The sequence below is a fragment of the Salmo salar genome, chromosome ssa05 (genome assembly GCF_905237065.1).
Source record: "Salmo salar chromosome ssa05, Ssal_v3.1, whole genome shotgun sequence".
NCBI lineage: Eukaryota > Metazoa > Chordata > Actinopteri > Salmoniformes > Salmonidae > Salmo > Salmo salar.
The window spans coordinates 71,576,115-71,593,203 of record NC_059446.1 but is presented as its reverse complement, the minus strand read 5'-3'; the positions used below and the strand labels follow the sequence as shown (position 1 = coordinate 71,593,203).

The 17,089-nt window shown below is 46.5% G+C and overlaps 1 protein-coding gene across 7 annotated transcripts in view; it reads left to right on the top strand.

Annotated features, from left to right (window-relative positions):
* The window catches only part of LOC106595289 (POU domain, class 2, transcription factor 2), a 103,871-nt gene that overhangs the window by 49,792 nt on the left and 36,990 nt on the right, over positions 1 to 17,089 (top strand). The window lies entirely within an intron of this gene.

The window sequence follows — 17,089 nt, the reverse complement described above, 5'->3', positions numbered from 1 at the left end:
ATGAAGTCTGCCTTTGTCTGTACTGCCCTGTCGCAACCAGGACAGTGCTTATAGCAAAATCAATACACAGAGTAGGAGAGAGAGAGAGACGGAGAGAGAGAGAGATAGAGAGAGAGAGAGAGAGAGAGAGAGAGAGAAAGAAGAGGTAGAGAAAGCAGGTGGGAGAGACAGATAGAGAGTGAACGATTGATGGAGAGAGAAACCCCCCACCTCCCATTATCCCACACATTGTTATTATCAGTCGTCTACCATCAATGTTGATACAATTAGTATATCAAATACAAAATCCCAGTCCGTAGCACGGTCAGTATCACTGTTTATGGTCAATGTAATGTTAGCCTATTGTGTCTAGATCAGTGTGTGTGTTACATATCTGTCCGGTGAGGCCTTGGTGTAGTGGTGGTGTGGATGCTAGGGGGACAGGGCTATCTGCCATGTGTATATATGAGATCACCGCTGCCTCTCCATTCTCCCCATCCCACTCCCCAGTGGGACCAAGTGTGAGGGGAGGAGGAGGGGAGGAGGGATGGAGCGGAGGGGGCTGTTGTGTGAGAGAGGCACAGCTGGGAAATGAGAAATTCCCCCCCCCCCCCTCACCTTAACTCACACATACGATACACACACACGCACACAAACATACACATTCCTGATCCCCCATCTCTTTATCCTCCCCTCAGGAAAGAAGAAGGGAGATGAAGGGAAGGGAACGGAGAAGGGGACAGATAGGGGCATTAAAATTCATGGCTTTTTTTATTTTCCCTGTTGAAAATCAATAGTGTTTACTATGAATGAGAGGAACAGTGGACAACAGCAGTGCCCGGGGTAGAGGGAGAGGGTATGGAGGAGGTGGAAGGAGGGATAGAGGGAGAGGTAGGGAGGAGGTGGAAGGAGGGATAGAGGGAGAGGTAGGGAGGAGGTGGAAGGAGGGATAGAGGGAGAGGTAGGGAGGAGGTGGAAGGAGGGATAGAGGGAGCGGTAGAGAGGAGGTGGAAGGAGGGATAGAGGGAGAGGTAGGGAGGAGGTGCAAGGAGGGATAGAGGGAGAGGTAGGGAGGAGGTGGAAGGAGGGATAGAGGGAGCGGTAGAGAGGAGGTGGAAGGAGGGATAGAGGGAGAGGTAGGGAGGAGGTGGAAGGAGGGATAGAGGGAGAGGTAGGGAGGAGGTGCAAGGAGGGATAGAGGGAGAGGTAGGGAGGAGGTGGAAGGAGGGACTTAGAGGGAGCGGTAGAGAGGAGGTGGAAGGAGGGATAGAGGGAGAGGTAGGGAGGAGTGCAAGGAGGGATAGAGGGAGAGGTAGGGAGGAGGTGGAAGGAGGGATAGAGGGAGAGGGTATGGAGGAGGTGGAAGGAGGGATAGAGGGAGCGGTAGAGAGGAGGTGGAAGGAGGGATAGAGGGAGAGGGTATGGAGGAGGTGGAAGGAGGGATAGAGGGAGAGGTAGGGAGGAGGTGGAAGGAGGGATAGAGGGAGAGGTAGGGAGGAGGTGGAAGGAGGGATAGAGGGAGAGGGTATGGAGGAGGTGGAAGGAGGGATAGAGGGAGCGGTAGGGAGGAGGTGGAAGAAGGGATAGAGGGAGAGGTAGGGAGGAGGAGGCGTGACTTTATAACTATAGGCAGAGTCACCAAGGGCCAAGGTTAAAGACCGGTGTGGGCAGGGAGAGGGAGAGATAGAGGGATAGAGAGAGTGAGGTGGAGAGAGAGAGAGAGCGCGATAGGGAGAGAGGTAGAGAGAGAGATAGAGAGAAGGCATTGACTAGAAATATGGATACTGAGACGAGACACTCTAATACATATTTACAATGTTCTCTCACTAACTCACTCATGCAAAAATATGTCACACAATGCTGCACTGACTTCAGATTCATTCTGTCTTCTACTTTCTTAACTTTTTCTCTCCTTGAATGCTTCTTCTCCCCTGTTGTTTTGCCTACACCTTTCTCAAATCAAATCGAATCAAATTGTATTTGCCATGTGCCGAATATAACCAATATCGAATATAACGGATGTAGATTACCATAGAGCTACATTACCAGATATCTACATTACCACAGGCATACATTACCGCAGACCTACATTACCACAGACCTACATTACCACATATCTACATTACCACAGACCTACATTACCACAGAGCTACATTACCACAAATCTACATTACCGCAGACCTACATTACCACATATCTACATTACCACAGACCTACATTACCACATATCTACATTACCACAGACATACATTACCACAGACCTACATTACCACAGACATACATTACCACAGACCTACATTAACACAGACCTACATTAACACAGACCTACATTACCACAGGCATACATTACCACAGACCTACATTACCACAGATCAACATTACCATAGATCAACATTACCATAGATCTACATTACCACGTATTTACATTACCACACACCTACATTACCACAGATCTACATTACCATAGTCTACATTACCACATATCTACATTACCACAGGCATACATTACCGCAGACCTACATTACCACAGATCTACATTACCATAGATCTACATTACCACATATCAACATTACCACAGATCTACATTACCACATATCTACATTACCACATACCTACATTACCACAGACCTACATTACCACAGACCTACATTACCACATATCTACATTACCACAGATCTACATTACCACAGATCTACATGACCACATTTCTACATTACCATAGATCTACATGACCACATATCTACATTACCGCAGACCTACATTACCACAGAGCTACATTACCACAAATCTACATTACCACATATCTACATTACTACAGATCTACATTACCATAGATCTACATTACCACATATCTACATTACCACAGATCTACATTACCACAGATCTACATGACCACATATCTACATTACCGCAGACCTACATTACCACAGAGCTACATTACCACAAATCTACATTACCATTGATCTACATTACCACATAACTACATTACCACAGACATATATTACCACAGACCTACATTAACACAGACCTACATTACCACAGATCTACATTACCACAGGCATACATTACCACAGACCTACATTACCACAGACCTACATTACCACAGATCTACATTACCATAGTCTACATTACCACATATCTACATTACCACAGGCATACATTACCACATATCTACATTACCACAGGCATACATTACCGCAGACCTACATTACCACAGATATATATTACCATAGATCTACATTATCACATATCAACATTACCACATATCTACATTACCATAGATCTACATTACCACATTCTACATTACTACAGACCTACATTACCACATATCTACATTACCATAGATCTACATGACCACATATCTACATTACCGCAGACCTACATTACCACAGACCTACATTACCACAGAGCTACATTACCACAAATCTACATTACCACAGACCTACATTACCACAGATCTACATTACCATAGATCTATATTACCACATATCTACATTACCACAGACCTACATTACCACAGATCTACATTACCACAGGCATACATTACCGCAGACCTACATTACCACAGATCTACATTACCATAGATCAACATTACCATAGATCAACATTACCACAGACCTACATTACCACAGACCTACATTACCACAGATCTACATTACCATAGTCTACATTACCACATCTACATTACCACAGGCATACATTACCGCAGATCTACATTACCACATATCTACATTACCATAGATCTACATTACCACATATCAACATTACCACAGATCTACATTACCATAGATCTACATTACCACATATCTACATTACCACAGACCTACATTACCACAGAGCTACATTACCACATATCTACATTACCATAGATCTACATTACCACAGATCTACATGACCACATATCTACATTACCATAGATCTACATGACCACATATATACATTACCACAAACCTACATTACCACAGATCTATATGACCACATATCTACATTTCCACATATCTACATTACCACAGATAATTTATTTATTATTTCCCTCATTAAAATGCAAATCAATTTATAACATTTTTGACATGCGTTTTTCTGAATTTTTGTTGTTGTTGTTATTCTGTCTCTCACTGTTCAAATAAACCTACCATTAAAATTATAGACTGATCATTTCTTTGTCAGTGGGCAAACATACAAAATCAGCAGGGGATCAAATACTTTTTACAGTAGTCAGGCTATTTGATAGGTACAGTACATGATGGAGTTTTGATAGAGTGTTGTTTGTTTTGAAGGTGGAGGGAGTTTGAGTTTTAGAGAGTTGGAGACTTCAGAAGTGTGGGTATAGATATGGGTGAAAAGACTGTCTGCGTCTGAACTGGCAGGGGGAACTGAAGTTTACTCAGGTCAGGAAGGCACACGACTACTTGTCTATGTGCATGACTGGATGTAACCAACTCTGTGTGTGTCTGTGTGTGTGTGTTTGTGTTTGGCCTCGCTCCAGTGCATCAATAAACCAGAGCGTAGTTTGAGAGCCAGTGAGTGATGTTTAACTACCGTTCCTCAAGGAACCTCGCAGCACTTTCAGGCGCCACAAGGGGGCCACAGGCCAGGGGGATCTGGGGAGACAGTGACCAGTACAGGGGAGGGAGGGCCAGCACACAGGAGAGACCCGTATTTGGGTTCATAGAGGTAAACAGGTATGCTTTATTTTCACTCTCCTCTCCTCTCCCGCTTTCTCTATTCTCTCTTTCTTCTTTATTCATGTATTTCACCCTGCCCTCTATTCATATGCCAACTTTCCTTTACCCTCTTTCTTCCACTCTTGAATTTTTCACCTCACCTTTTTTCTTTGCCCTCTCAACTTCTTACTAATTTATCCAACTCTCTGCAGGTCTCTCTCTCTCTCTCTCTCTCTCTCTCTCTCTCTCTCTCTCTCTCTCTCTCTCTCTCTCTCTCCGTCTCTCAGTAGTCTGTTCCCTTAGCGACCGTTTCCAAGGTGCCCATTCCCAAGGGTTGTGGGAGGGGTTCTGGGATGTCAGACTAGCATAACTATACACCTGTAATCCCTGCAGCTCTCTCTCCTCCTTCCTCTCTATTCTACCATTCTTTCTTTCTTTCTTTCTTTCTTTCTTTCTTTTTTCATTTTTTTTATAGTATTATTATTTGCCACTACTTCAACCTAGCCTTTTTTAACTATCTTGACAGAATGGAATTAAATTATCACTAGTAAAATCCCTCCAATTTGTCTAAAAATACAATATTGCTTTATTGTTACAACCAGACTTGTAATGTTTTTACAATATCTTTTCAATAGCTATTGGGAGGGAGGACAGTTGAAATGGCCTCTATTCAGAATGTACAGAACCACTACATCTGCACCATGTTTAAAAGGTCATTTGTCAAACCTGACATTTTGTGACCTTACCTAAAGGTGGGCTCAATAACCCTCGCTTTCTGACCCATTGTTTTATCTAGTTGTGTTTTAGTATAAAGTTGTCCGATAACTTGTTTTCAATAATAAGTGTATCACTTAATGATGTAGAAGAAAGCTGCCTCATCCGAACCAGGCCCGTTGCATTTCAACTTGCATGTCTGTGTGTGTTGGTGGGCATAGTTCTGACGCCATGCTGAGGGTCGGGGTTGCTTGGTGATGGGGTCGGCGTCTGTAGAAATGTGAGTGTTAACGGGAAGTGTGTGGAGGGAGGAGGTTTTCACTCACCGTTGGTTGTCGCCCCTCTGTTCTCCTTTTGTTCCTCTGACATTCCTCCATTTTGTTTTTGTGTCGCGGAGGATTGGACCAAAAGAGGCCCCACAGCAACACCCCCACTTCCACACCCCCTGTCATGTTCAAATCTCTCTCTCGCTCTTTTTCACTCTGTCATTCTTTCTCTCAGGGACAGTGACCAAAAGCTTGCTCAATTAACTTAGAGGGACATTTGTGTTTCCTTGACTTTCTCAACCTACCCCCCCACCCCCTTTCTCTCTCTCTCTCTCTCTCTCTCTCTCTCTCTATTGATCTAGTCATAGTTTTCTCAGACTCTCAGTACTGGCCCCTCTCTAATCAATAAAGATAATTGTCTGCTCTCTCTCTCTCTCTTTTTTTTTAAAATCAATGAACCCTGGTCTTCCCTCATTCACACCCCCTCTACCCCCCGGTCGGGGATTCCCTCCCCTAATGACAGGAGATAACCTGCTTTCTTAACCGATTTTCCCCTCCCTCCCCCTCCCTCTTTCATCGATTACCGTGAGAGTTTGCCCTGCCGGGCCCTCCTGCCCTACAGATGTGAACACACTATACGGTGGTGTTGTGGTTTTACTCCGGTGGATCCATTTGGACCGTGCCTGTGTGGGTGGGGTTGTTCACCATGGTTCTCTGGCAGGTCTCAGTCAGACCAGTGACCCCACTGTAACAAGAACCCAATCTGCAATGTTCTACCCAGGCCTATTGCTGATGACAGTCACCTAGCAGAGATCTTATTCAGTAGCTTCATGCTCTCAGGCCATACCTTAGAGCACCATGTCTAACTCATTTTTCCCCGGGCCGCATTCCTTCTTCAACGAGGTCTGTAGCGCCGCACTGAAAATGTGTTATATTTCCTCGCTGTCAAAATGTGCAAAATGTTTTCCTATATCCATAGTTGTTGGATACACACACACACACATACAAGTCCAACTCTTTTTAGTGTATGTTCAATAACACATCCAGCCACTAGACAGACACCAGAGCAGGGCTGTATTAGGTCCAGACAGACACCAGAGCAGGGCTGTATTAGGTCTAGACAGACACCAGAGCAGGGCTGTATTAGGTCTAAACAGACACCAGAGCAGGGCTGTATTAGGTCTAGACAGACACCAGAGCAGGGCTGTGTTAGGTCCAGACAGACACCAGAGCAGGGCTGTATTAGGTCTAGACAGACACCAGAGCAGGGCTGTGTTAGGTCTAGACAGACACCAGAGCAGGGCTGTATTAGGTCTAGACAGACACCAGAGCAGGGGCTGTATTAGGTCTAGACAGACACCAGAGCAGGGCTGTGTTAGGTCTAGACAGACACCAGAGCAGGGCTGTATTAGGTCTAGACAGACACCAGAGCAGGGCTGTGTTAGGTCTAGACAGACACCAGAGCAGGGCTGTATTAGGTCTAGACAGACACCAGAGCAGGGCTGTGTTAGGTCTAGACAGACACCAGAGCAGGGCTGTATTAGGTCTAGACAGACACCAGAGCAGGGCTGTATTAGGTCTAGACAGACACCAGAGCAGGGCTGTATTAGGTCTAGACAGACACCAGAGCAGGGCTGTGTTAGGTCTAGACAGACACCAGAGCAGGGCTGTATTAGGTCTAGACAGACACCAGAGCAGGGCTGTATTAGGTCTAGACAGACACCAGAGCAGGGGCTGTATTAGGTCTAGACAGACACCAGAGCAGGGCTGTATTAGGTCTAGACAGACACCAGAGCAGGGCTGTATTAGGTCTAGACAGACACCAGAGCAGGGCTGTGTTAGGTCCAGACAGACACCAGAGCAGGGCTGTATTAGGTCTAGACAGACACCAGAGCAGGGCTGTATTAGGTCTAGACAGACACCAGAGCAGGGCTGTATTAGGTCTAGACAGACACCAGAGCAGGGCTGTATTAGGTCTAGACAGACACCAGAGCAGGGCTGTATTAGGTCTAGACAGACACCAGAGCAGGGCTGTATTAGGTCTAGACAGACACCAGAGCAGGGCTGTATTAGGTCTAGACAGACACCAGAGCAGGGCTGTATTAGGTCTAGACAGACACCAGAGCAGGGCTGTGTTCGGTCTAGATCTACATGTGTGAATGTATTCATGTCAGTAGCAGACATCTACTCCCCTAGCGTGTGTGTGTGTGTGTGTGTGTGTGTGTGTGTGTGTGTGTGTGTGTGTGTGTGTGTGTGTGTGTGTGTGTGTGTGTGTGTGTGTGTGTGTGTGTGTGTGTGTGTGTGTGTGTGTGTGTGTGTGTGTGTGTGTGTGTGTGTGTGTGTGTGTGTGTGTGTGGATACTTATCACTGAACCCAATCTAAAGACATACATCCACCACACAGCTAGGACTTAATATAAAACCTGGAGGAAATCTAGGCTTACTGTTCACTCAAATAGCACATGTATCTTTTCAGATTTTCCACTCAGAGATTTCTCAGGTGATAGTGTGTGTTGGTCATGTTAACCCAGCAGCAGGTGTGATGATGAATTTGAACTGGATGAAAACCCTGCAGACTCCTTCACATTGTAAAAGTAAAGACAGTTGTATTGTGAGAATAGTGAATAGAAAGCGGTAGCTAGCTAAGTTGATTGACAGTGATTATACTGTACCGTTTGAAACAGGTCCATTAAGTCTGAAGACTCAGGTCTAGATATGTGTGTGATCAGTCAGTCTATGTAGGGCTTAGAGAGCCAGCAGGACAGGAGGGGTGAGGAGCATCGCTCTGGGGGGAGACAGCAGGACTCTCCCCCTCACCCTCCAGCCCTCTGGTCATGGACTTGAACCCGGTGGGCCTAAAGGCCAATCTGTTCCACTCCTCAGTGACATGTGAAGCATCACGCATGTCCTTAATGGATAAACAGACTGGAGCTGTTCCTCTGTTTGGCCGGTTGGTTGGTTCATTCCTTACAGAGGAAAGAAAATAGGGATTTAGAATCTGTTGGTTTATAATCCTACTCTGGAGTTGAATTGCAGAAGGGCTACTGCATGAAAATGAATAAAGCATCTCTATGGGCTTTAGAGAAACACACTGCACCCAGGGTCATTGTGTGTGTGTGTGTGTGTGTGTGTGTGTGTGTGTGTGTGTGTGTGTGTGTGTGTGTGTGTGTGTGTGTGTGTGTGTGTGTGTGTGTGTGTGTGTGTGTGTGTGTGTGTGTGTGTGTGTGTGTGTGTGTGTGTGAATTATGCATGTTAGGCCCTGCTCATTCTTCACTTGTGAAAGAAATAATTCTCACCTGGCTCAGAGAAAAATAAAGGTATTGAAGGAGAATGGAATATGGAGAGGAGAAGGCAAGGACCATTATAAAGAAGATGGAGGAGAGAAGAAAGGGTTATGGGTGGGTCATATATTCTCCTGTCTTTTAAAAAATATGTATGCATCTGTCTTGTGGTTGTTTGTGTTTGTGGAGGATGACTTATCAGATTGAAGCTCCATTCAGGCCTTCGGTCAGCCAGGGGAAGCAGGCACGCACCTTTCTCTCCTACCCTTTGGAGAATAGGAGCCTTGAATTTGAATTTCACAGTCAGGGAGCGAGAGAGAGGGAGGAGGGGGTTGAGGTGGGATTTGAAGCAGGCGTCGTTGAGAAAGGGCCGGCAGTGTGCGTCCCTCCCCTTCCCCCCTACTAGGGGCCCCGATCGATACCAACTCTGAGCAATAAAGCTTTCCCCCTGTCATCTCAGCAGAATACAAAGCAGAATGGAGAGAGAGAGGGAGAGAGGGGGAGAGAGAGAGAGAGAGAGAGGGGTGAAAAGCTGTTCCGCTAGCCAGACCAATTTCCTACCCCCCTCAACCCACAACCACCACTCCTTCCCTCCCTCCCTCCCTCGTTCAATCGCTCTTTCTCTCCTCTCCCAATGCACACCGTGTCCCTGTGCTCAGACTGTAGAAGGCTGATGTCTCTCCATTATAAATAGAACAGAATATATAAAGAATACAATGAGACTCATTATTCCTCTGATTATCACAGGGACAGAAGGAGGGATGTAGGGAGGGAGAAAGGGAAAAGAGAGGTAAAACATCCAGAGAATTGGATGGATGAATGGTGAGCACAGAACATGCTAGTGGTAGGATAGGATAAAGGGAGTGAGGGAAGATGGGATGGAAGGTAAAGGAAGAGGGCGAACAGGGGATGGGGATACGGGAGGAAGGATTACACTGAGAGAAAGAGGGATGTACTGATAGAGGTAGAGAGGGAACAGGGGATGGGGATACGGGAGGAAGGATTACACTGAGAGAAAGAGGGATGTACTGATAGAGGTAGAGGGGGAACAGGGGATGGGGATACGGGAGGAAGGATCACACTGAGAGAAAGAGGGATGTACTGATAGAGGTAGAGAGGGAACAGGGGATGGGGATACGGGAGGAAGGATCACACTGAGAGAAAGAGGGATGTACTGATAGAGGTAGAGAGGGAAGAGGAATATTGATGAGGAAAGGCAGAACAGAGAGAGGAAGACGGAAAAGGTGAGCGAAAGAGAGAGAGAGAGCACAAAGCAGAGTGTGCTAGGCAGAGAGAGAGGGGGAGAGAGAGGGGGGGTTAGAGGGTCAAGCAGCAATCCCTTGAATTGAGAGCCAATTACATTAATTGTAATCTAGATTTAAAGCAGACAGCTACAGCTGTGACACACACACTATACACTATGTGTAGACAGAGAGGAGCACTTAGGCAGACAGACAAAAGACAGGGAGAATGCATTCTGTTTCTGTAACCTCCGTTGTGTGGATGCTTGTGTGTGAGAGAGGGTCGAGGTGTAAGTGTACTGTTTGTATAGCTGTGAATGTGTGTGTGTGTATGTGGGGCTGTGTTTTCAGTGGGGCACATTCTCTCTGTTCTTCTCCATTGAATGGCAACACAGGAGTCAGCCGCCAATCAGCCATTGTGCTGCCGCCAATTTCATAACATTTCTCTATGCTGACCCCCACAACGCTACTGTGTATATGTGTGCGTTTCACCTCAATCCGGCACCCTCTCTCACCCCCTCTCTCACCACCTCTACCTTTCCCTCGTTATTTCCCCCTCTGTCTCTTTCTCTCCTTTATTGGAAGAATATAGTGTAAATCCTTCATCTCTCATTTGTTTCTCTACCTTTATTGTCCCCTCTCTCCATCTCCTCCTCTCTGTCTCGCTGCACTCGTTCACCAGGATACCTGCTCTCTTCCCTTCTTTCTGTCCTCTTCTCTTTCAGCCCTCTTTTCTCCTAGAACTCACCACTCAATCTATATGTTGTTACAGCCCTCTATCATCCTCCCTTCTTCTCTGCTTCCTGTTTGTTTTCGCCTTCCTTCCTTCCCCTCTCTCTCTCTCTCTCTCTCTCTCTCTCTCTCTCTCTCTCTCTCTCTCTCTCTCTCTCTCTCTCTCTCTCTCTCTCTCTCTCTCTCTCTCTCTCTTTCTCTCTCTCTCTCAATTCAATTAAATTTCAATTTAAGGGCTTTATTGGCATGGGAAACATATGTTTACATTGCCAAAGCAAGTAAAATAGATAATAAACCAAAGTTAAATAAACAATTTAAAACAATTACAGTAAACATTACACTCACAAAAGTTGCAAAAGAATAAAGAGATTTCAAATCACATTATGTGCAAATAGTTAAAGTACAAAAGGGAAAATAAATGAACATAAATATGGGTTGTATTTACAATGATGTTCGTTCTTCACTGGTTGCCCTTTTAGCCAACTCTCTTTCTCTTTGTTTCTCTCCCTCATCCCTCTCTCATCATCTCCCTCCATATCCCTCTCTCTCTCTTTCTCTTTCTCCCTCATCCCTCTCTCATCATCTCCCTCCATATCCCTCTCTCTCTCTTTCTCTTTCTCCCTCATCCCTCTCTCCCTCCCTCCGCCCTGTGCATTCCCTGGGGAGGTCAGTAATAATGGTAGTGATGGAGTGAGAGAGGGAGGTGCGATTATTGTCTTGTCGGGAGTCAGACGAATCGATCGGCCCAGAAATATGAGGCGCGAGAAAGAGCTGCTGTGTCAGATACAATAACCACCAGCTCCCAGGGGCTTAGAACAACACACACACACACACACACACACACACACACACACACACACACACACACACACACACACACACACACACACACACACACACACACACGTTCACTAACCAAACACACATTTCATACACTGACGCAAACACACACATTCATTTGTACAGACAGAAACATAAGCATACATATATACACCCACCCAACGGCATCCTCTCTCTCTTTCGTTAACACACAGACGGATATATACTCGTCTCTCTGAGAGAACCGACAGGCACACAGGATGATCACATGGCTTGATATCAGATTTACAGTTACACTTCTTTATTCATACATTTTCCTCCACACGTAGACAAGGACATGACGATAAAATCTCTCACACACCGCTCACACACGCATGTATAAACAGAAGTAAACACACACACACGCGCACACACACACCGAGACCTTTCGCTGCTGTTGCCTGGCAACGCATGTCCAATCAAGGTGCAGAGCAGTGTCCAGTGATGTCAGAGCTGCTGCTGACCAGCAGAGAGAGAGAGAGGGAGAGAGAGGGGGAGAGATGGAGGGAGAGAGGGAGAGAGGGAGAGAGAGGGGGAGAGAGAGAGGGAGAGAGAGGGGGAGAGAGAGGGAGAAAGAGAGAGAGAGGGAGAGAGAGGGCGAGAGAGGGGGAGAGAGAGAGAGGGAGAGAGAGAGGGGGAGAGAGAGGGAGAAAGAGGGAGAGAGCAAGAGAGAGGGAGAGAGAGGGAGAGAGAGGTTGTTAGTGTATGTCATGTACATGTGGATGCATATGTGTCAAATAGAAAGTTCGAATTTAAAGGATAGTGAAGCTGTTCAGAAAAAAGTGTTGTGATGAGGGGACAGAGAGGAGGCAAGAGATAGAGGGGGGCCTGGTGAAGGTGAAAGAGGAGGCGAGAGATAGAGGAGGGCCTGGTGAAGGTGAAAGAGGAGGAGAGAGATAGAGGTGGGCCTGGTGAAGGTCAAAGAGGAGGAGAGAGATAGAGGTGGGCCTGGTGAAGGTCAAAGAGGAGGAGAGAGATAGAGGAGGGCCTGGTGAAGGTGAAAGAGGAGGAGAGAGATAGAGGTGGGCCTGGTGAAGGTCAAAGAGGAGGAGAGAGATAGAGGAGGGCCTGGTGAAGGTGAAAGAGGAGGAGAGAGATAGAGGAGGGTCTGGGGAAGGTGAAAGAGGAGGAGAGAGATAGAGGAGGGTCTGGGGAAGGTGAAAGAGGAGGAGAGAGATAGAGGAGGGTCTGGTGAAGGTGAAAGAGGAGGAGAGAGATAGAGGAGGGTCTGGGGAAGGTGAAAGAGGAGGAGAGAGATAGAGGAGGGCCTGGTGAAGGTGAAAGAGGAGGAGAGAGATAGAGGAGGGTCTGGTGAAGGTGAAAGAGGAGGAGAGAGATAGAGGAGGGTCTGGTGAAGGTGAAAGAGGAGGAGAGAGATAGAGGAGGGCCTGGTGAAGGTGAAAGAGGAGGAGAGAGATAGAGGTGGGCCTGGTGAAGGTGAAAGAGGAGGAGAGAGATAGAGGAGGGCCTGGTGAAGGTGAAAGAGGAGGAGAGAGATAGAGGAGGGCCTGGTGAAGGTGAAAGAGGAGGAGAGAGATAGAGGTGGGTCTGGGGAAGGTGAAAGAGGAGGAGGATGGAGAGGAGGGCCTGGTGAAGGTGAAAGAGGAGGAGAGAGATAGAGGTGGGTCTGGGGAAGGTGAAAGAGGAGGAGGATGGAGAGGAGGGTCTGGGGAAGGTGAAAGAGGAGGAGAGAGATAGAGGAGGGTCTGGGGAAGGTGAAAGAGGAGGAGAGAGATAGAGGAGGGCCTGGTGAAGGTCAAAGAGGAGGCGAGAGATAGAGGAGGGCCTGGTGAAGGTGAAAGAGGAGGAGAGAGATAGAGGTGGGTCTGGGGAAGGTGAAAGAGGAGGAGGATGAAGAGGAGGACAGAGAGAAAGATACTATAGATTCAAACCGCACAATCATTTACATTTTTACGTGATAATTAATACAGATGATTTACTATCCAACTGACCATGATATCTCCTCATCCTATAGCCAAGTAATGATAACACTTTCTCTTTCAGTCTACCATTGCAGCTCTGACAGAGTTCTGTCTGTCTAAACTAGCTGGACTGTGTGTGTGTTATTACTGGTCACATGGTAGAGACAGGTGTTATGTTGTTCTCACCCCCTGCTGGTTTCCATACACCACCTAAACCTCTCACCCTCCTACCAGTACAGTTTATAATCCTGGAGCTCCACACACACACACACACACACACACACACACACACACACACACACACACACACACACACACACACACACACACACACACACACACACACACACACACACACACACACACAGTGGTGAGACAAACACACATTGTTGGTCCAACTCCAGTGTAAAGATGAGGATGTGTGTATCTGTTCTGGACTCCCCTGTGGTGGCTGTACAATAGATGGGAGCTCCAGAGAGATGTTGAATGGTCCCTGTACTGACCCATTCTGGACACCTCTCCTTTCCTCTCTCTTTACCTCTCTCCCCCTCCTTCCCTCCTTTCCTCTCTCTTTACCTCTCTCCCCCTCCCTCCCTCCCTCCTTCCCTCTCTCTTTATCTCTTTACCTCTCTCCCCCTCCCTCCCTCCTCCCCTCCTCTCCCTCTCTCTCTCAGTGACAGCGGAGTGATTGATGTTACTCAGAAGGCCCCAGCCTCCCCCTCCCCCTCCCTGGGGTCCCACTATCAGATTGTGTGTGTGTGTGTGTGTGTGTGTGTGTGTGTGTGTGTGTGTGTGTGTGTGTGTGTGTGTGTGTGTGTGTGTGTGTGTGTGTGTGTGTGTGTGTGTGTGTGTGTGTGATTTTGTTTTTATTTCTGTGTATGTGTTTTTATACCGTATTAAAATGTATATAGTTAAATCGATACAATTTCATGAATAACTGAGTTATTATTAATCAAATACAGCAGTGTGTTTCTGAAATTCCATGAAAGGATAATTTCTTTATGTGTTGTTGTATGTCATTGTATTGGTTCCTAATCATTATGTTATTATACTTATCATGTCTGTGATATTATGTTGCCCAAATAAGGGCGTCTTACCCCAGCATCCTCAGATTAGCCAGAACGGAGTGTCGTTGGGTCTGGCTGTCATGGTAACCAAGGCTTAGACCTCCTCAAAGGCAGGAAGGACCCCCTTGTCCCTGGACATGACACACACACACACACACACACACACACACACACACACACACACACAGGGGAGAGGGGGATGGTGGTAGTAGGGCCACGGCCAAATCCAGGCTGCCCAGACGACCTCTGACCCATAGACACAACCCTTCCCTACACGCAGTCTGTCACTGTCTCTGGACATCCATAACTGTTGGGGTCACCACCTTCTAACACACACACACACACACACACACACACACACACACTTGAGAGCTCTCCATCGATAGTTTTTGAATTAGTGAAGAATGAGAGAGAGAAAGAATGAAAGAAAGGGAGATCGAGGGGAAATGAAAGAAAGGGAGATAGAGAGAGAGGGGGAATAAAAGAAAGGGAGATAGAGAGAGGGGGAATGAAAGAAAGGGAGATAGATAGAGAGGGGGAACGAAAGAAAGGGAGATAGATAGAGAGGGGGAACGAAAGAAAGGGAGATAGAGAGAGGGGGAATGAAGGAAAGGGAGATAGAGAAAGAGGGGGAATGAAAGAAAGGGAGATAGAGAGAGGGGAAATGAAAGAAAGGGAGATAGAGAGAGAGGGGAATGAAAGAGGGAAATCGAGAGAGAGGGAATGAAAGAAAGGGAGATAGATAGAGAGGGGGAATGAAAGAAAGGGAGATAGAGAGAGGGGGAATGAAAGAAAGGGAGATAGAGAGAGGGGGAATGAAAGAAAGGGAGATAGATAGAGAGGGGGATTGAAAGAAAGGGAGATAGATAGAGAGGGGGAATGAAAGAAAGGGAGATAGAGAGAGGGGGAATGAAAGAAAGGGAGATAGAGAGAGGGGGAATGAAAGAAAGGGAGATAGATAGAGAGGGGGAATGAAAGAAAGGGAGATAGAGAGAGGGGGAATGAAAGAAAGGGAGATAGATAGAGAGGGGGAATGAAAGAAAGGGCGATAGATAGAGAGAGGGGAATGAAAGAAAGGGAGATAGATAGAGAGGGGGAATGAAAGAAAGGGAAAGAGATAGAGAGAGGGGGAATGAAAGAAAGGGAAAGAGATAGAGAGAGGGGGAATGAAAGAAAGGGAGATAGATAGAGAGAGGGGAATGAAAGAAAGGGAGAGAGATAGAGAGAGGGGGAATGAAAGAAAGGGAGATAGAGAGAGGGGGAATGAAAGAAAGGGAGATAGATAGAGAGGGGGAATGAAAGAAAGGGAGAGAGCTAGAGAGAGGGGGAATGAAAGAAAGGGAGATAGATAGAGAGGGGGAATGAAAGAAAGGGAGAGAGCTAGAGAGAGGGGGAATGAAAGAAAGGGAGATAGATAGAGGGGGGAATGAAAGAAAGGGAGAGAGCTAGAGAGAGGGGGAATGAAAGAAAGGGAGATAGATAGAGAGGGGAATGAAAGAAAGGGAGATAGATAGAGAGAGGGGAATGAAAGAAAGGGAGATAGATAGAGAGGGGATGAAAGAAAGGGAGATAGATAGAGAGGGGATGAAAGAAAGGGAGATAGATAGAGAGGGGGAATGAAAGAAAGGGAGAGGAAGAGGGGGGGTCACAGTTCCCTCTCCTTGGCCTTGGATGGATGCTACAGCGGATGTTACAGTGGAATTTATTGCCAATACTGCCCTCATGTGGCTGACTCATGCTACTTCAGAGAAACCCATATTTCCACTGTAGTAGTGAATTTAAGCTGGTTGGTCAGCGGTAGTGCTCAATTTTTCCTCCGTTGGAGGAGTGGGGATGAGGGGTAGTGGTTTATGGGGATGTTGTGATGGCTCACATCTCCCGCCTCATGTGACAGCCAGATCTATAACAGAAACACAGTCTGAGTAGGTAGAACCAACAAAAGGGCCAATATAATGAAAACTGTTGAGCATGTGGATTAAATGTTTGGTAACACTTGACTTAAAGTCGATAGCAGGTATAATGCTATATCACTTGTTATAAGCATGTAAGTCTCTAACTGGCCAGGCAGTTTGGGCTCCCAAGTGGCGCAGCAGTTTAAGGCACTGCATCTCAGTGCTAGAGGTGTCACTACAGACCCTGGTTTGATTCCAGGCTGTATCACAACCAGCTGTGATTGGGAGTCCCATAGGGCAGCGCACAATTGGCACAGCGTTGTCCGGGTTTGGACGGGGTAGGCCATCATTGTAAATAAGAATTTGTTCCTGACTTGCCAAGTTAAATAAAATACAAATAAAAGTAGTGCACTGGAAAACATTTAGATCTCAGCTAGATATCTCTTAGAATGTGTTGACTAGACGTCTTACCAA